At 43.0% G+C, this 20,354-nt stretch overlaps 1 long non-coding RNA gene across 1 annotated transcript; it reads right to left on the bottom strand.

The window, feature by feature from the left end:
* Nucleotides 1-1,704: 1,704 nt before the first annotated feature.
* LOC128325213 (uncharacterized) lies at nt 1,705-18,764 on the bottom strand. Its single transcript, XR_008307307.1, has 3 exons — nt 18,648-18,764; nt 4,648-4,810; nt 1,705-1,939 (listed from the first exon to the last, which is right to left on the bottom strand). It is a non-coding gene; the product is annotated as an uncharacterized LOC128325213 (long non-coding RNA).
* Nucleotides 18,765-20,354: the final 1,590 nt, after the last annotated feature.

Here is a 20,354-nt window from a genome sequence, read left to right as displayed (position 1 = left end):
AATATACTCTGCTATTTGTGTCCACACCTGTAAATCACAAGACCTATTTGAAAAAATGAACTTTGATTACTCATTTATGTGCCACATAACTGTTGATGTCACAGGTTAATTACATAGGATTATAATTTAACCCTATGTTGCTGTAACAGTTTAATTACATAGGGTTATATCCTCCCTGAGTGGTACTATTCAGTAAGTTAGTTTGGACATCATCCAGTGCCTTCAAAGTACATCATTCCACTTTCATAAGCAGGCAGCAATATGCACTAACTTTTCCAAAGTGATGGGTTTTTGTGGGGAGGAACCAAAATGTATGCTGAGTGACTCATTATTTCACATGTGGCATGGTTGGAATCTTACTGGCTCAGATAAAGTCCTGTCCATGAATAATATATGGGGGATTAATTTAAACTAATCTAAATATTAGGACCCCCAGAGTCTTTTATAACAATCTCACAGGAAAGCTGCAAACAATCAAATTATTCTATTACTGAGCATGTTCACTCACTTGATAATAAAAAAGTGATTTACATATTAGCAAAAATACATAATCATGTGTGGAACAGTTCAGACAACAATCTCACCCCCCACCCCCATATAGGACAGTAGCATCACAGCATCACAGGGAGAAACATGCATGTCCACTGTCGTCCTCCCATATACAGGAACATAGGGATCATCTGTCATATGCAGAGTCATACCATTTGTCCATCTAATTCAGTATTGTCCACACTGACTGGCAGTATCTCTCCAAGGCTTCAGGCAGGAGTCTTTCCCAGCCCTACCTGGAGATGCTGCTAGGGATTGAACCTGGGACCTTCTGCATGCAAAGCAGATGCTCCACCACCGAGCTATGGTCCCATGCCTATTAGGATGGGCTGGTTGTTGTATCATCTAAATCAGTGAGGCTGGAGTCTGACTGAACGTTGGGCAGTGGTTTATATACAGCTAAGATGGATGCCACCTTAAAAAGAAAAGAAGCATCCCTATCTGCAAGGTTTCTTTCAATGCGGGGAAATTCAGTTATGGAACACTTCTATAAATATATCAACCTGCTGTGGTATTGTCAATACTTCTTCCCTCAAGCAATGCCATCTAATTGGTGCTGCTAATGTTCATTATTGCATGCCGATAAAGAGTTGCCCTCCTGAGTCATGGATGTGGCTGCTTGCAAATTATCGCTGAGCATTTATGTTTGTAACTCATTCCTTCTGAAATAACATATTGCCATTTAACATGGTGGAATGCAGCCTCTCAGACAGCAGATGTCTCTCTGGCACAAAGGCTACACAAAATATTCTGGTGATACTTAGACTAATCCAACACAGCCATACAGTCTATCAGGAACAAGATGGTTCATAGCATTCACCATTTATCTCCATCCTTTTTGGCTGTCATTTTTATAATCTGCCAGTGAAATTCCATCAAAGAAAATTACTCCTCCCCATCCTATATTTCTGGTGCAATGTAAGCAGATTCAGTTCTAGGGAAGGACTGTATAGAAAAAGAACCACATACAATACTGTACACATGATTTATTACATTTCCTCCTTATTTCATTTCAAAAAAACAACCCACCCCCCTACCCCCTAATTTCTAGTCCTTGCAAAGTCAGGCTTCAAATCTAGATGTTTGAAATCTCAGAAACCAGAGGTCTTGCTGAATAAGATGTCCATAGGCCAAGGGATTATTATTTTTATTAACATTTATATGCTGCTTCCAACAACAAAAAATCTCAAAGCAGTTTATATTGGTGAAAATGGTTCCCTTTGCCAAGAAAATGGTTCCCTGTCTGATTCTAAAAAGAAGCGCAAGGGAGACACCAGGAAGCCACCTGAGGGATGCTGTGCTGGCATTGGATAGGGACAGTTAATCTTCCCCTGCTAAACAGAAAAGGTGACTCTCTGCCCAGAGAGGGGTTCAAGCTCCTTGCTCCTCCCTGTGATTAACAAAACAAATAAATTATTCAGACAGTTATTTGAAGAAAAAAGTCATACACAATAAGAGAAACTATGCATCTCTTCACAATTTGCGTCACTGGTATGTGCCATAGAATCTGGCATTTCTTGGCACTGAATTCAGGTTGCCTGAACAGAGAGTTCAATTTTTTTTTTCTTATGCAAAGTACACACGACTCCAAGGACTTCATGCTGCTCAGTGCTTGCAAACTAATGCAGGCAATGTAACAGGCAAGAGCAAATAGAAAGGTAATGTAGTGGTCAGAGTTCTTCTACACCTTTAAGGCCCTCTATTCCTCAAGAAGAGCATGGTGGGCGGTGGGGGGAGGGTAGTCAGACCCAGAGAGTGTTCAAGGGCTCAGTTGGGACCTTTAGGAACATGCTCTCTGCTCTCTCTCTCTCTGGGGAACTGATTAATCAGATCTATGGCTGCCCTTGTTTCCAGGTCTATTTTCCCTGTTGTTAGACTGAAGATGTAGCCCCTTCCCACTTATTGACTGCTCAAGCCAACACCATGAGGCTGATTCCTGGACCTGCAGGCTGCTTCTTCCCCACACTTCTGTGGACTGAGCCTCAGCAGGCCTAATCTCAGTTAATTAGGCCAACTTGTGTCCTCCTGCCTTACCTTGTCTGCTTCATTGTTCTTAACCGTCTCATAAAGTGTATTCACACATGTGCAGCCTAACCCAGGCTAGGGCGGACACACAGCCTAACTCAGCCTAGGGCAGCCCAGCCTGGGTTAGGCTGTACATATGAAGTGCCAGGAGTGAAGCACTCCTGGCACTGCACCAGCACAAAGCCCTACTTTCATACCCGACATCTAGCGAAGGTGAACCTGAGGTTTGCTTAACCTTGGCCGGCAATCTGGGCAATTGCTGCGAGGTTAACTGGCTTCTGACTGGCCCACTGCAATTTTCAGCAGCAAGCTGGGTGTGTGTGTGTGTGGCCATGCTGAGTTGCTGTAATGACAGCAGCCGCCATGCTCATGCCCCGGGGCAGCCTGAGATGCAGGTCGGGGGGGGGAGTCCTCCCACTCCCAGCGTCTCCTTTTGTGACACCACTTCTCGTGTGGACACATGGTGCGGCGGAGGGGGAGGTTGGCGGCTGCTCGTCTGCCAGGGAAGGCAGGTGATCTGCCTTCCCCACAGCCCACCCTCCCCGGTGAGGTCGTGTGGACAACCTCATACTGTAAGTTGAAGACATGGATGGAATTAAAATCACCCAATCTAGCTTTGTTTGATATGGAGGAATCAACTGCTCGCTAATGGGATTTAAAACGATGATCACACCCAGCAATTTATGCTTGAACAGATTTTATTTATTTATTTATTTGTTTGTTTATTTATTTATTTATTCGATTTTTATACTGCCCTTCCAAAATGGCTCAGGGTGGTTTACAATTAAAAACAGAAACCATTAAAACCAATAACAATTAACAGAAATATAAATATGAACACCAATTATAAAACATCTTATACAATCTTTTAAAAGAATAAGCGAATGCGCCGAGAATTCTGGATGCCAGTGTGTTGAAATTAAATCAGTGGGCAGCACTTGTCTAAGCTATGTATACTTACAAACTGAGCTGAAAGCAAGCTAAGCATCACAAGCTTCGCAATTTGGTGTTGCCATATGGTGAGGGAAGGGAAAACTGCAAAGTAGAATGTGGCAATCCTCACTGGAAACTGTGGTTGCCGCACATATACAGAATTTATTGTGATCAGGGTCCTGCAGGAAGCACAGCAGTGTCTGAACACTGAAAAGTAAGACTCTTCTCCAAACTTGCACATTCAGAAGAGAAAGCTGAGCAGGGATTTATGGCCCCTTGTCTGGACCATGCCCCCAGCACAGATCTAAATTATTGTAGTGATGAGTGAAAAACCTTCTCGCACGTCTTCTTGCATTAGTTGGACATAAACAAGCTTCTCTGCCACCGCCACCACAAAAAATAATAATTGAGAAGTAGCTTTCTTTATTTAAAGCCAATTGGAATTAAATTGGAATTAAATAGAACACCTTCCTTATGAGGCAAGGCTACAGCATCTGGGGCTTTTTAGTTTGGAAAAGAGGGGACTACAGGGAGACATGACAGAAGTGTATAAGACTATGCATGGAGTAGAGAGAGTGGACAGAGAGAAATTTCTCTCCCTCTCTCACAACACTAGAACCATGAAACTGAAGGCCAGGAAATTAAGACCAACAAAAGGAAGTACTCTTTCATATAGTACATAATTAATCTATGGAATTCTCTGCCATGGGATGCGGTGATGGCCACTAGCTTGGATGGCTTTAAAAGGGACTTAGACAAATTAATGGAGGACAGGTCTATTAATGGCTACTAGTTTGAGGGCTAGTGGCCAACTCCAGCCTCAGAGGTATGTCTCTGAATACCAGTTGCAGGGGGAGCAACAACAGGAGAGTGGGTGTGTCCCCGTCTCTTGCCTATGGGCTTCTCAGAGATTTCTGGTGGGTCATTGTGGGAAACAGGATGCTGGACTACATAGGCCTTGGGCCAAATACAGTAGGGCTGTTCTTATGAGTTTCATGTGGTTTCCCCTCAATCTATGCAGACATCCAGGATTAATTTCCTGGATTAATTTTTTAATTTCCCCTGCTGGCAGCAGATCTGTAGGACAATAGCTGGGTGATGCTTGGCCAGTCATGTTATCTCTCATGTATCTCAACTTACCTCACAGGATTATTGTGATAAACATAACCATGTATACCATGTATGCTCCGGGTCTGGGATCCTTGGAGGAAGAGCAGGATATAAATGTAAAAATAAAATAAAATAAATAAATAGAAGAACCATGTGTATGATGGCTTGTCCATCAGCACCCATTTAGTTGTTTCTGAAAAACAGGAAAACACATTGCACTTACATGACTGAAAGCAGGCTGGCTTATATTACCCAGGAAACACACAGAAACTTACTGTGTACATGAGGAGCAAGCAGGCACCAAATGGAGTTTCAGAACCAAGGGGAAAGTTGCACGAGGGCTCACACAGTATGCCCACAGACCCTACTGATATGAATGCTTTGATAGTCGAGATGTCAGCCAAGATTTTTAATGGTGGACAAATCAGGATAACAAGAATTCTTTTATGCACCAATTTTTCCTAAACAGTGGGGCATCAGGAGAGCAAACCCAAGTAAGCCAGCAGATGGTGTATTCATGTTAATACATTGTCAATGATGGTGTATTGATGTTAAAGGACCATATGATAAACTGTGCTGCTGCTACTACTGCTACTACTACTACTACTACTAGGCCTTGTAAAATCAGAGGTGTTTGGAGAGAGTCCAAACTGAAACTTGGTCAGCCCAGTTTGAATTAGACTTCTTTGACCCCTTTCAAAATCAGAGCTTTCCAGAGGTCCAAATGGTGAAGAAAATATTCTCTTCTCTTCTCTTCTCTTCTCTTCTCTTCTCTTCTCTTCTCTTCTCTTCTCTTCTCTTCTCTTTTCAGCAACCGTGGTTGGTGGGGAAAAACCATCTTCTGCCCTCTGTCTGCCTGTCTGCCCAACCATGCATATCTAATTTTTAAAAAAAGCTTTTTAGTCTATTTTTTACTCACAAGCAGCCGATTTCCGGGTTTCTCCTGTGATTCTCTGATGTTACATCACTTCCCCTGTGACTCTCTGATGTGAGATTTATTTATTTTTCAGATTCACAGTTAACCACCCTGAGCACTTCTAGGATGGGCAGTATATAAATGGAACAGATAACTATATAATGCACCAGTACTATAACTATATAACTATATAGTTATATAGTTATAGTATATATAACTATATAACTATAACTTATATATAACTTATATACTTATATATAACTTATATATAACTTATATACTGTTATAATACTATAACAGTATATAAATGGAACAGATAACTATATAATGCACCAGAGAGCAATTTTTGACAACCTTCCCTTCCCCAGGAAACCCTCCTTGAAACCTGAAAACATGTCTTTGAGGGCGGTGCAGTGCTCCCCTAAATATCTTCAGGTGGTACAGAAAACATCCCTGAGGAATGGGAGTGCATAAAAAAATTGCCACTTCCATGATAAACTGTTGCAGTTTTTTGGGAAGTTCTGTTTGGCTGCTATCTCATTGCACCAGTGCATCCTTGCTATGTATCATCCGCCATCAATAATAATTAAAGTATTTATATACCACTTTTCAACAAAAAAGGTTCATAATGTGGTTAACCTAGCAAAATAAATGAGAAGATGGTTCCCTGTCCCAAAGGGCTCACAGTCCTTTTTATTTTCATTTTTAAATAAGGCAGGGACCAGCAACGTCCACTGGAGGGAGGCGTGCTATGCTGGGATGAATATGAATAGTTGTTATCCCCTTGCAAACTATGAGGTGAGTCTCACAATCAGGGAGAGGAGTTGTAAGGAGGTTTGCAGGGAGAGCGGACTTAGCCCGCTCTCCCCACAGACGATCGGAAGGCAGCTGGATAGGCTGCCCACACGACTGCTGGCTCTGTCACAGAGCCGGCAGGGGCTGTGGGGATCGGGGGCCACGGCATCGGGAAGTTCCAGGATGCCCCACGCGAGTGAGCGGGGCATCTTGGAGAGACCCCAGAGACCGGGAGGCTACTTGTAGCCTCCCTGTCTGGGGTCTACTTGTATGTCACCACACACTGTGGCAACACATGAGCAAAAAGATGAGGTTAACGGAGCGCTCGTTCCGTTAACCTTGCCTAAGGGGAGGGGTATTCAGGGCGGCTAGCTGCCGGGAGCTGCGTGGCTCCTACTGCAGCACATGATCGCCCCAAAGCAGGCTAGGCTCTCTTTGCCCACTTTTGCGCAATCGTGAGAATCGCCTCTATGAGTGCCTCTTTGCTTAATTAGGAGAGGTATCACATAAACCTCAGTCTGTAGAGTGTCTGACCTTATAAGGAATTTCTTTCAGAAATCACCGACTCAAGCATGTAAGGAAATGAAAATGCAGCTAGTTTTGTTGGTTTTACAGATGTTGAGTGAATTTAATATATATTTAAACTATCCAAATGCCCTCTACCATACACCAGCTGTTGCAGCTGTTTTTACTGTATTCGTCTGTCTCTGGCATCTGATTCCATCCTAAATGACTGCTGGAGAAAGAAATGTTTCTGCTGTTCTTCTCCCTTATTGGTCAAGGCATTCAAATCCTAATTTAATACATCTCTGTATCTTCTCTTTTCTTCTCCCTCTCCACTTTTTCTAAACTATATTATTCTAGTGTTAATGCATAACATATTGTTGACAGATGGGAAGGCGGTGTAGCAAAACAGCCAAGAGCAATTAATGCCTCTATTAAGCAACGTGAAGCTTTCCAAGAGTTACAAGGCACCAGTTCCTATCTTTGCAAAGTGGTGACCTTCACATGATGAACAAGGTTTTGTCCACATTTCAGCACTGAAAACCTGAAAATGCTCTAGAATATTCTACATTGGTTTTGTCCTCTCATTTAAATTTTTCACTGGACTGGATCATCAGACTATGCCTTTGTTTATGGGTGTGCAACCAGGGGTATGGGAAATCCAACTCATCACAGATCTGCAAGCAAAATTAAAAATTAAAAATGGAGGAATATGAAGTCATATCAGTAGAAATAAATCAAACTCAAAAGTTGAGTGTCTACAAATGGATAACTGCCTCCACTTGATTTAACAATGTAAAGTAAATCATTTCTGATTTTTTTCCATGCCTCATCAGTCTATTTATAACAGTTTGCCCTTTACTGTGACAGCTTTTATGATATTTAGTGATGACCAGTCATGGGGAAAAGGGGGGTTTAGTATACTGACATCTAATTTTATTATCTCTGCTACCTATTCATTTTCCAGAAGTGTATGTTTGCTTCTGGGCCAGCTTAAGCTACTACAGCATTTTCAAAAACTAGAACATGGCAGGATCAAGTGTTAATCCCCTCAATCAGTGTGGGATTCATATGACAAATCACAAGTAGAATTCCTCCATTTAGCATCCCACCAAGAATGCAAATCCAAACAATCAAAATCAGTCAAATACCATGAGGTCTATTTTCTGCCCAGCTGCTGGAACCATTCTAAAACTATTACAAAGTTCTCACCAAACTTTACAGTCTAGAAGTAATTTGCAGTGCACCCTGTGCCTGCTGAAGTGAAAAAGAACTTTGTGGTAATCATTAGGTCTTTTCCAACCCCTGTTGACCCATAAAGAAGTCCAAGTTTGAGACCTGCTGAATTCAGCTATAGTGCACCAGAGATTCCTGGGAAGTGGAGAAAGCCTGACTGTGTCTAAATGCTTTGTGATCTTTGTCCAAGATACAGAAAGAAACTGTTAATGCAAGATGTTGGAATTCGGGGGCCAAGTATGTTCTGAAAATATTGATAAGGAGCTGGAGTTGACATATTTCTTTAAAGATGCAGCTGATAGCATAAAATGAAAAGAAGCATGTACAAGACTATAGACGGTTACCAGGGCAAGAGATATGAGCCACCTGTATGACAAGATAGATGTGGACAGAAAGGAATTTTACTGATCCATGTAGACTTATTGGGACTAGATCAAGACATACTACCCCCTAAAGAAAACTGACTGACATATTGACGTTACAGACTGACATACTGACATTATATGAAGGACAATGGATACTAGTCTGGTGGCTATAGGCCACCAGAGGAGAGCTGGTCTTGTGGTATCAAGCATGACTTGTCCCCTTAGCTAAGCAGAGTCCATCCTGGTTGCATATGAAAGGAAGACCATAAGTGTGATCACTGTAAGTTATTCCCCTCAGGGGATGGAGCAGCTCTGGGAAGAGGATAAGGTTCTAAGTTCCTTCCCTGGCATCTCCAAGATAGGGCTGAGATAGATTCCTGCCTACAACCATGGAGAAGCCACTGCCAATCTGTGAAGACAATACTGAGAAAGATAGACCAATGGTCTGACTCAATATATGGCAGCTTCCTATGTTCCTATACCACCTTCAGCCTCAGAGGCAAGATGCCTCTAAATAGGCAGTTGCAGGGGAACAGCAGGAGGAGAGAAGGCATGCCTTCATCTCTTACCTGTGGGCTTCTCAGAGCCACCTCATGGGCCACTTTGTGGGGCGGGGCAGCAGTGCCATCCCTGTCAGAAGCACCGGCATGACATGGCATTTACAGGGATTTAAATGCCCTTTTCATGCCCAGAGCACTCCAAAAATGAATGAATGTGTGTGGCACACCCCCTTCGAGATCATGGCCAATCGTGGCCACTACACTGATGTGCTGATGCTTTGCCCACAATCCGGCTGGGGAACTTGCTGGGATCGGCCTTGGCGGCTGGACAGCAGGGAGAGGCTCCTTTTCCCTTGAACTGAAGATTGGAGGGCCGCAGTTGGACAAACGTCTACTGTGCAATTTACGGTTTAGAATTGAAACCTCCAGTTTTGTGTTTCGTCTGAATTTGGGCCATGTGATGAGACACAACTTAACTGAAATGTAACTTGCTTTAGTTTAGCTGGCTTGTAGATCACACTTATGCTACCTTGAGTGTCAGTTTCAGTTTAAAGTTAGCTCTGTGATACATTTGCATACTCATGGAGACTGCCAGGCAGAATGTCAGACTTGCTCAAGTGTATGAGCTTGTATTCCCCTCCACTGGCTACAACCTACAGGGACGTAATTGGTAATGCAACTCGACAAGTGTGGACTTTAGCGGTGTTTAGCACAAACAGCTGTTTTGTTTTTTTCGAGGAGATACAAGTAAGACAAAGTGGAGAGTGAACACCTGGAGAGTGAATGTTATGAATTATGAGCCAGTGAGGAATAATATATCACAGACGCACATACAGTTGAGACAATTCAAAGAAGAAAATCTTGATAGAACTCATATGTATTGTAACCTGCATGGTGATGAGATGTTTCAGCTCAAGGTCAAAGTGCAGGAGAATTGTCTTCTTCCTGGAAAAGGAGTGTGTGTGTGTGTGGGGGGGGGAATCATGTTCATGACCCACAGAAAAGTCATCTAGGGACATGTGCTTCTGCCATATGTCTGGGTAGCATGAAATTGATCGTCAGTGTGAATCCCTTGTTAAAATGAGATGACAGTAGGGGTGTGCACAAACCCAGGTTGCCTGGTTCCGTTTGAGTCCAGAACAGACTCGAACAGGACCTAGCATTAGGGATGTGCAAACTGGCTCAATGTTGAGCTAGTTGTAGAGCTGGTTTGGCTTGATGGATCGGCGTTGAACCGAACCACCCTGTTTTGTCCCACCCCGGACCGAACACCTCCCGAATGTTTGGGGGGTTCACTGACCTTTTTTGTAAAAAAAAAATTTTTTTTAACCTTATCCCCCTCGGGGGAGTTTCTGGAGGTGGTGGGAGGGATTTAAATGCCCCTGTTGTGGACTGAAATGAGCTGGGGGCTTCGAGGGGGTGTTGGACCAAACTGGCCCGGTCGGGTTTGAGTCTGATCCGGACTCGAACCGAAACAGGCCAGCCAGTTCCATGCACATCCCTACCTGGCATGTTTGGGTTTGCCACCCCACCGACCCCCCCCCATTCGGTTCATTTAAAAAAAAAAATTACTCACCCTCTCCAGGGGGCTTCTCAAAGAGGTCCCCCCTCCCCTCACTAGCCTCCATTATGTGTCAAATCACCCAGTTCAGGTGGTCTTCAGCCCATTCCAGGCCTCACCGCCATGGCAGTATCTATTTTGGAGGCCACTGCGCATGCCCAATCGGCCTCTGCGTGGTCGGGTCAGGTGTGTTCGAAATAAAGTCATATTTCCAGATTATCTGCAGATGCCAACTTTTGCATGCACATCTTGTCATTTATAATAGCTGAATGCATGACTTTTTACACCAGAATATGCTGGAGGAAAAGGGTGTGTGTGTGTGCACACATGCATTTCTGAAAATAATCATCAGATTTAACTGTTATTGTTCTCAATAGATTTATAACACTTAATCATCAGATTAATAATTCACAAAGGACATCATGACCAAATGAGGCAGAATATCTCCCTCAGATTCAAATGTACTATGATTCACATTTATCATATATTGTAATTATTCAATAACCACCTAGAGATACATATATCAGGTGTTATATAAATATGATAGATAGATGAATGAATGAATGAATGAATGAATGAATGAATGAAATGAATAATATTTGAAGCTGAAAACCTACAAATTTCAAACTGTTATTTTCCTTCCCTTTTGCAAGCACTTTAATGAAAAGTTCTATTACATATATTTAATTTCTTGAACTTCCTATAATCTATGGAAAATGACTTTGGGGCCTCTCAGTGATGGGCCTCACCTACCAGTTATGAATATTTGCATACCACTTTCTGATCCAGAACTTGGACCATTTAAGCTACCTATCATAAGTAAGTTAACACTAGGGCTGTGCAGGTGTGTTGGTCCGACAGACATGTCAGACTGACATGCCCTCTGTTGCATGTTATCGGAGGGAGTTCCGCAACAACCCCAGGGAGACTCCGATAGCTGGAACTGTCAGGAAATTCTCTGCTGTCATTCTGGAACTGTAAAAGATCTGACTTGTCTGTCACCCTGACTGCCCTGCCCTCCCCCTCCTTTACCATTATCGGTGAGGGCAGGGGGCAGGCTCCCTCAGTTCCTCTTGGCTCAGGAGGGAGCACAAACAACACACATAGACACACATACAGCTGTGTTCCATGGCTTCCATTTAAAGGAAGTCTTTCCCCCGCTTTTATTTATTTAATTTATTTATTTGATTTATATACCGCCCTTCCAAAGGCAGCTCAGTGTGGTTTACATTAAAATAAAAAATACATAACAATTAAAATCAAAAACCAATTAAAAGCAGATTAGAATTACAATTTAAACTAGATAACATTAAAACTAAATATGATTAAAGGCCAGGCTAAGAAGATGGGTCTTTAAGACTCTCCTGAAGGCCTCCAATGAAGACAATGCTCTTATATCCATGGGAGCACGTTCCACAATGTAGGGGCTACAACAACGAATGCCCTATCCCACGTCACCACCAGTTGAATCGGCACCCGAAGACAGACCCCTCCTGATGATCTCAATTAGTTGTGGGTCATTTTAGTGCTCCTTCTAGGTGCTGTTAGATGGGAGATTTACTCCCTGTTCTGCTTGTCTCTTGGTTAGGTATTTTCACCAGACACCAGTATCAAGTTTCAAACAAAGCTTTATTTCAGTGCTAGCAAAAGCTTTGAGTGTGGCCGCCTGCCTGGTCTGGCAGCCTACCCCCTTTTTATACCCTAGGGTAAACAACCTTTGCACTTGCGCATCACATAAAAGCCAAAGTGTTACTTTAACCCCAAAGGTTCCGATTTGCTTCCAAGTGTTATATTTCCCATTTACACTCTTAAGACATCTGGCTTGTGGTATCAGTTTCCCCTCCCCACTGAGACATTCCTTTAAGCAGTGCCATCATAAAATATCCTCAAGGCATGCGGGTTATCTAACAACAGCTTCAATCTTCATTGATAAGGCGTGTAGCTAAGTGCTATGCAAACCAACTGTGCTTTTTGGCTGATGAGAGCTATTTGCAAATAATATTCCAACAGTGCTTAATGGTGTTGTAATGAGGGACTTCTGGGTATGGGATTCCACTGCCCCTCCCCTTGGAGATCAGAAGGGCAAGAAGTTTTATTCAAGACAAGGAGAGACACAGCAGAAGTCAAATAGAAAAATTTTATTCAGGGATAATTGAACACGTGATAGTTGGGATTTTCCCCATGTGACACGGTATACGTCTGTCCACGCATGTCAAAACTTCAGTTTTCTAAAGATTTACACTTTTCACAAATAAAAATCATAACCACTATTAATCTAATGTGGATTCTTTCATAGAACCAAACAACAAGGAATTTGTAGTGGGTAAAAGTGGGATTCTTGCATAGAAAACAGTAGTAGATTCTCTAATGTGAATAAATTGTGTTTAGATTCTCTGGTGTTACAATGAGGTTACAACGAGGTAACCAGGCATGTTGCAGGGTTTGCTGTGCCTGAGGGGCTTCTGGCATGGGACCTAGGAAAGTTTGGGGAAAACTGATATTTTATCCCAATTTATAAAATGGCCTGTGTATGGCCCTTTAGGCAGGGATATGTAGATGAAGGTAGGCAAAGGATTCTGAGTTTGGGCTGGTTCAATGGTTCGTCATGACCAGGGATATCCTTCGGAAACCAGACCTGGGCCAAGAAGCCAAGGAAAGTACAACATACAGCTTGCTGGCTGGGGAATCATCCTTCCCATGAGAGGATTAATCCATGGGAGATGCACGGGGCTCATGAAGCGATCCCATCTCTCCTGTGGACATCCCTTCTTATGAGATGCATCACTCCCTCCTCCTAGGAGGCCTTGCTTGTATGGGGCTCCAAGCACATATGGTAAAAGATAGACCTCATTCCCAACCTTCCCCTCTACCACTTAACCCTCCAGATTTTCAAGGGTTCCAGGCTTCTCCATGTACCCGAGTGGCTTCAGGCAATTGGGTGAGGAAAGACTGGGGATTGATTCTATGCTTGAGTAAATCAGGCCCAACTAGGCCCAATGTTGCAGTGGATGCAAATTAGCCACAGCGGGGGATTCTGCAATAAGGTACCTGAAGCTTAGGGTACCTGAAGATAAGGTACCTGAAGCAGTTCCTGGTGGGCCTGGTGGGCACTGCTAGTGGAGCGAGGCATGACAAATTGTTAACCAAGTGACCATGGAGACATACAGCCTCATCATTATGCAAAGCTTTAAGGGCAATACAGAATTCACTCCAGGCTCATTCTCTAGCTTTCCCAACACAAACAAAACCACTTGTATGTAGAAGTTATAGGTATTCCAGTCAGGTAATGATGTTTTCAAGAAAGCTATTCATTAGGAGTCAAGCTAGGGTAAGTGAATTACATAGCCTTTGTACAGTTTCTCCCTTTGTTACATGCAATTACTTTATGACCAAAGAAATTGAAGAGAAGGAGAAGAAAGAAAAAAACACTTCCATTCAGATAACATAACAAATATCACTTGGGACTATCTAGAAGACAGCCTGCACTATTAAATCTGCTGTTTCCAGACTGGACCAAGAGATGAGCTTCTTTGAAATGGATAAATATTTGACTGCACTGGTATCTAATGCTAATTTGGGAGCATATTTGCCATGATATACAGAGGTTTAGACACCACACAGCTCCCCACTCTTGCATCATTGGGGTATGTGCTGGCTTTGTGAGTGTGGAGAGCCCGTTGATGCTCCTTCCAAACACTCAGAGCCTCAGGAATTGTGTCCACTTAGTAGGATGCTTCTCCCATTATTGCCAACAGGAGAAGCATCCTACAGTGAAGATGCAACTTTTAAGAGCCACTGAGGCTCTGTGTTTTTGCAAGGCACTTCAATGGGCACTCCATCATGGAGCTAGTATGCAAACCCTACTGATGGGGTGTGTGTGTGTGTGAGAGAGAGAGAGGGGGGGGGAGGGGTGTGTGTGTGTGTGTGTGAAAAAAATGCAATAAAATTACTATTTTTAAATATAAAATAAAAATTACAATTTATCCCAATCTGCATGGAGAAACAGCCCTACATGTGAACAGATAAAGATGATTTATACGGAGACAGACCATTAATCCTATTGTGCTTTGTACTATCTAGTGACAGGTGAGCTCTCCTCAGCTCAGTTTGGACCCAGCTCTTTATTTATGAGCTTTCTCGGTGAGAATTCAGAAAAAAAGTTAAGATATTTTTCTGAGTGGAAGTGTAGTGTTTTACTACAGCTGCATTTCTATTCCAGCGCATGGAAGGCCATTTGGAGACAGGTGGTATATAAATAAATTACATAAATAATAAAGAAATACTTATGGAAGAATGATTGGGATTTCTCCCCTAGTGTGAAAATTATCTATTAAAATATGTATTATCATCCTGGGTTAGAATGTTATAGCCTTTTAAATGAAATTTACTTAAAACGCACCGGGTGACATACAGAGTACAAAAATGTATTCTCAAAGTCTATGCAACATTCAGGTACATATTTTTGGGTGGCACATAGTGCTTTCTGGGGAAGGGGAGAACAAAAATTGCCACTTCCCTGTTGCACTGGTGCAGTTAGTTGGAAAGTTCTGTTAGGCTGCTCTATCACTGTAGGGGTGTGCAAAACTGGTTCTATTAGAACCTGGTTCAAATAGAACCAGCCCTGTTCAACTGGTTCACACTCAAAATGAACCAGACTCCCTAAACGAGGTGCTGGTCCAAGTTTAACCAGCCCCGGTTCTATTGAACCAGTTCGGAGCTGGTTCAAGGTCATGCTTGTAAAGGGGAATCTGGTGAGGATTCTCCTTTAGAAGCAAGAGGGGAACCTTACCTACCTAAAAAGAAATCCTAATGGGGAGGGCGAGAGGGCACCTGTAATCGGAGGGCGTGGTGGCAGTGCAGCTCCTCCTCCCCGGACCAGGCCTGGTGTTCCAGCATGGCCTGGATCCAGCCTCTGCACATGACTAGAGGGCAGAATTGGGTTGCGCTGGTGCTCCAGTCCCTGTCCAGGGAGGAGGAGCTGTGTTGCCGCCACCGCACGCTCAGATTACAGGTGCCATCCCGCCCACCCCATTATGAATTTTTTTTTAGGTAAGCAGGGTTTCCTCCTTGCTTGTAAAAGGAAATCCTCACTGGACTCCCCTTCACAGGCATGCCCGCTCAAACCACCAAACTGGTTCTGCACTGGTTCAGCCTGTTCGATACTTGGGCCGAACTGGGGGGCAGATTGACTAGAACCAACTTGCGGTCCAGTGGTCCATTTCGAGTTTGGCTCAAACTAGAACTGAACTACCAGAATCAGTTCATGCACACCCCTATCTCACTGCACCGGTGCATCCTTCCTCTGGATGTCAGCCAGTGAGTTCTAAGTAAATCCTTACTCTGTATGTCAGCTACTTACATCATTCTTTCTTTTTGTCCCTTGAAATACTGCTGATTTGAATGCTGCCCCCTCCCCTATTTTTACCACCTGATTCATGGGGAGTAAAAATGGTATTTTCAGGGAGAAAAATTCATCTATTTGTTTGGGGTGACTGGCTTACCAATGATGGCTGTGGTGGTGGCTGCCCTTTTCTCCCCCCCCCTTTTATTTTTATTTTTAAAAACTTTTTAATCTAGCTACTGTGGCTAGCCAGGATCCAGAGTAAAGTAATGCTTCATTGTGATGTATTCATAATAATACTTTGCAGTTGTATAATGCTCTTTGGGTGTGAAAGGTGCACATATTGCAGCAGAAAGTTAAGGCTGAGAGGGAGTAGCTTTCCTAAGGTCACCTATGGCTGGTTTGGATGTTATCCTTCCCAGTCAACATGACTGAAATGGGAGGGGGCATGCCGAGTGTGTACCTGTTGTGAAATCCTTCACAGTGTCCCGATGCCCTCCTGGCATGTTCCTTTATACATGGCGGGCAAGAACAATGGATTCTTTGAGCATGGGGAACCGCCTAAAGGAATATGATACAAAATTGGAAGGAAAGGTTTACTCCTGAAAAATGGATATATGTGTTCCCTAGCATAGTTCCCGCCCCCCCAAGAAAATGGAAAAGAAGATGAATTGTTTGCAGTTTGGTCTAATTTTAATGAATTATATGGATTTTGAAGATTTTTTTTTAAAGATGATTTTTTTTGGTAACCTTTTTTTTGTTCCCCCATTTCTTTTTTATGGTACTGAGATAAATAGTATATTTTCAATTTGATTAAACACACATTTCAGTTGTATTACTTATTATTTTGTTTTAATTGTTTAAGTTTGTTTTAATTGTAAACCGCCCTGAGCCATTTTTGGAAGGGCGGTATATAAATCAAATCAAATAAATAAATAAATAAATAAATAAATAAATAAATAAATAATAAATATTTGAAATAGAGGGAAAGTTTTTTAAAAAATAATAATAATCTGAATAGCACTTCTGCACATGATCCTAATATCAGTTTAAATCAGTATTAGATTAATAGCCCCCCCTAAACACACACAATACTTCAGAGCCTGATTCAGACATTAGGCTGTATGCGTGTACAAATGTCTGTACACTCGTAGACGTGTTTGTGTGAATGACTGTTCATTTCAAAAGTTAACCTGGATACTCTTCAAATGGTACAGGTAGGAATGTACTTCTGTACCTGCATTCAATGTAACATGTGAGTGACTGTATCTGTGTACAGATATGTACCTGTGTATGCTGTACACTTGTTGTACGAGTGTTGAAAATAATGTGTGAATGGGCCTCAGGAGGGTGTATGGATGTTGCAAAAGATGTCACACTGGGTGAGCATTTAATGCGTTCCCCTTTGAATTGTGTGAGCTGGGGAGATATTGTCCAAAATGGACCCAGGTGATTTCAAGGTAGAAGTGAGATTTAAGTGGGTAAGTCTTGATCTGCAGTTCAGTCTCTTAGCTATGATATGATACCAACTTCTATTGAATCATTTGTAACCAGAATTCCAGGAGCATTCTGCGGGGGTGGGGGAGGGGATGACACCAGCTGAATCCAGCCATGGAGAAACTGTTCAGGTTGCTGCTGCCACCAATAACATCCACCAATTAACCTCACACCTTCAAAATGGTTGAAAAATCTGCCCACTGGAAGTTCCCTTATTCATCACTCCCTGCCCACAAAACCCTTTTGAAGCTCCAAATGGGAACTGAAAATTCTTCAGCAGCAAATAATTTTGCCTCAGCACGACTTTAAAATCAATGACTGGAGATTGAAAGTTTCTTATTTCATTGCTGTTCAGCTGAGAATTCCAACTGGGGAGGGGAAATGCCATGACATTGTATCCTATAGGAAAGAGTTGTCGTTTACAAAAGAATTTAGCAGAAAAGCTTGAAAACCTATAAATATATGCAATTTGCCCAAAGAACAGAAATAGCAAGCATTAACTTTTGTCTCTTAGCTTTCCCAAGAGGAAACATTGCAATCCTTGAACTGTGAAGCATTCTGCTGGAGGGTGCAGCCAAGCGAGTGTTAGATATTTATAATAGAGATTTTCACAAATCCACTCTGAGTTGTTAATATTAGCTGTATGAAATATTTATGATGGCAGAACACTTAGATCCCACATCAGGCATTTGCCTCCATGTAGCCTGACCAATAATTGCCAAGGAGGAGCTGTAAGCACACATCAGATGGGCAGGTTGGGCTCTTTATATGGTGCTTTCATTTTAACTAAGCCTTTAAAAACAGGACATCTTAACTGATCACTTAACTATATTTAACCCAGGATGCATTTCAAGCTTTCCCCCCCATGCATATTAAGCCTTTTAAAGGGTAGGAATGAAACATGGGGGCAATCACTCTGGCCTTAAAGCATAATAAAATGGGGGGAAATGAATTGCTTTCAGGTTGCTACAAGAATTTGTGCCTAGATTCAAACTTAGCCTATAGGGCTATTCACTTGACCATGTGCATGACCAGGCAGGCAGATGGGTGGGGTGGGGGAGGATGCAGGGTTCAACATACCTTCCCCCAGATGACTGCTCTAAGCCCCTGTGGTGCACAAGCCATGTGCCCAAACTACCTGCACTGCTCCTGGCAGCAGAGGCTGGGACTCATTATCCCGGCCTCCGGTATCCCACAATACACCATGCACGGAGGGATTCCTGCAGTGCTCTGGGGGATTTCCCCAGGGCACAGGCACTCTAGGCACCCATCTCTATGTCAATGTGAGATGCAAGCATGCTGACTCCATACTCACCATGCATGTGCAGACACCGTGTGCATGCTGTCGCCATGCGGGGATTCTTGAGATGTGCGCTGCCCCAGACGGAAGCTGCATGCATTGGCAGAGAGCAGGAAAGGATCTGCTCTCCTCTTTCTTGAAGCTTACGGAATCTGAGGAGATGAAGAGAAGACAGCAAAGGGAAAAGAGGAAGTGAGAGGTACAAGTAATGAGAGATAAAGACTTTAAAAACACAGTTAATGCACTCATGGTTTGTTTCAGTTAAGGATGACAGGTTAAACCAAAGGCTTCATGGAAAAGATGGGTTTACATAGAAGACATGAGAAGGAAGAAGAAATAGAGGTATCACTACACATGTCTTTTAAGAGAATTCCAGGTATAAGGGGTTGCAAACAACAATGGATGGAATAGTTTAATAGAAGTGGAGGTCATCCTTGGGTAATTCAAGAGCTGGAGGAACAAAAGTTATCAGCAGGATGTACATCAGTAAATGAAACCAGAAAGATAAAGGGGAGAGGCGATGGAAACATTTGATGGTAAGGATAAGGAATGCAAACATGGATGGGAAGCCATTAGAGGGGTTTGAGAAGGAGTTGAATGATTCGGGTAGATATCTAGACAAGAGAAATCTACCAGATAATAGCAAGCCAGAAGATGGCAGGCCATATACACCATTCAAGGAGAATTTAGTCTCACAACGGCTAATGAACCCTGTGGGGTGGTGATTAAGATGTGATTATGTAAAATCTAAAATGCTGAGAGTCATCAACGACGTATTTCCTATCTATCTATCTATCTATCTATCTATCTATCTATCTATCTATCTATCTATCTATCTTTCTATCTATCTATCTCTATAGCGTATTTATATACCACTCACATTACAAACTATATCAATAAGGCCTCCCTATGTTTCCTTACAGTTCTAGCAAATTTGGTTCAAATTGGTTAGGCAGGTCACAAGTTAGCCCACCTGCACCTCAAATGTTTACGCATCCACCATCTTGAATTGGGGTGGATGACATCATCACAAACTATGCTGTTGAGGTGTCCCTTTGCGTCCCTACAACTGTACCCAATTTGGTTTATATTGGTCAGCATTTGAAGTCGATAGGGGACACACACACACACTGAGGAAGGTCTCACAATCAATGAGACCTGCCTCCAGAGGGTTTGTGGGGAGAGCGGGCTAAGGCCACTCTCCCCACAGACGAGCCGCAAGCCCTGCCTGGACTGCCACTGCGGCCACCCACACAACTGCTGGCTCCATCTTTAGAGGTGGGGGCTTGGGGGTTCGGGGGCTGCACGCCCCCCGGTAGTTCCAGCACGCCCTGCGTAAGCGCGCAGGGCATGCTGGAGAGACCCCTGAGCTGGGAGTCTGCTTTTTAGCTTCCCGGTCGGGGGTTTACTCGTGAGTTGCTGCGGCACGAAGCCATGCTGCATTGTGGCAACACACAATCCAAAAGCCGCGGTTAGCGGAGCACTCGCTCCACTAACCTCGGCTAAGGGGAGGGGGAATTAGTGGAGTTTGCTTCCAGGAGTCACACAGCTCCCGTGGCAGCACACGGTCCACTAAAAGCAGGCTAGGTGCCCTTAGCCCACTTTTAGTGGATCGTGAGAATCTCCTCAATGTAAGGTGATCTCATAAGCTTACTTTCCTTAAGTCAAATAGTGTAATAAAAACAATTAAAACAGCTGCACAGAATAAAAACAATTAAGCAG

The sequence above is a fragment of the Hemicordylus capensis genome, chromosome 4 (assembly GCF_027244095.1).
Source record: "Hemicordylus capensis ecotype Gifberg chromosome 4, rHemCap1.1.pri, whole genome shotgun sequence".
Classification (NCBI taxonomy): Eukaryota; Metazoa; Chordata; class Lepidosauria; order Squamata; family Cordylidae; genus Hemicordylus; species Hemicordylus capensis.
This window is presented reverse-complemented; position numbering and strand designations above follow the sequence as displayed.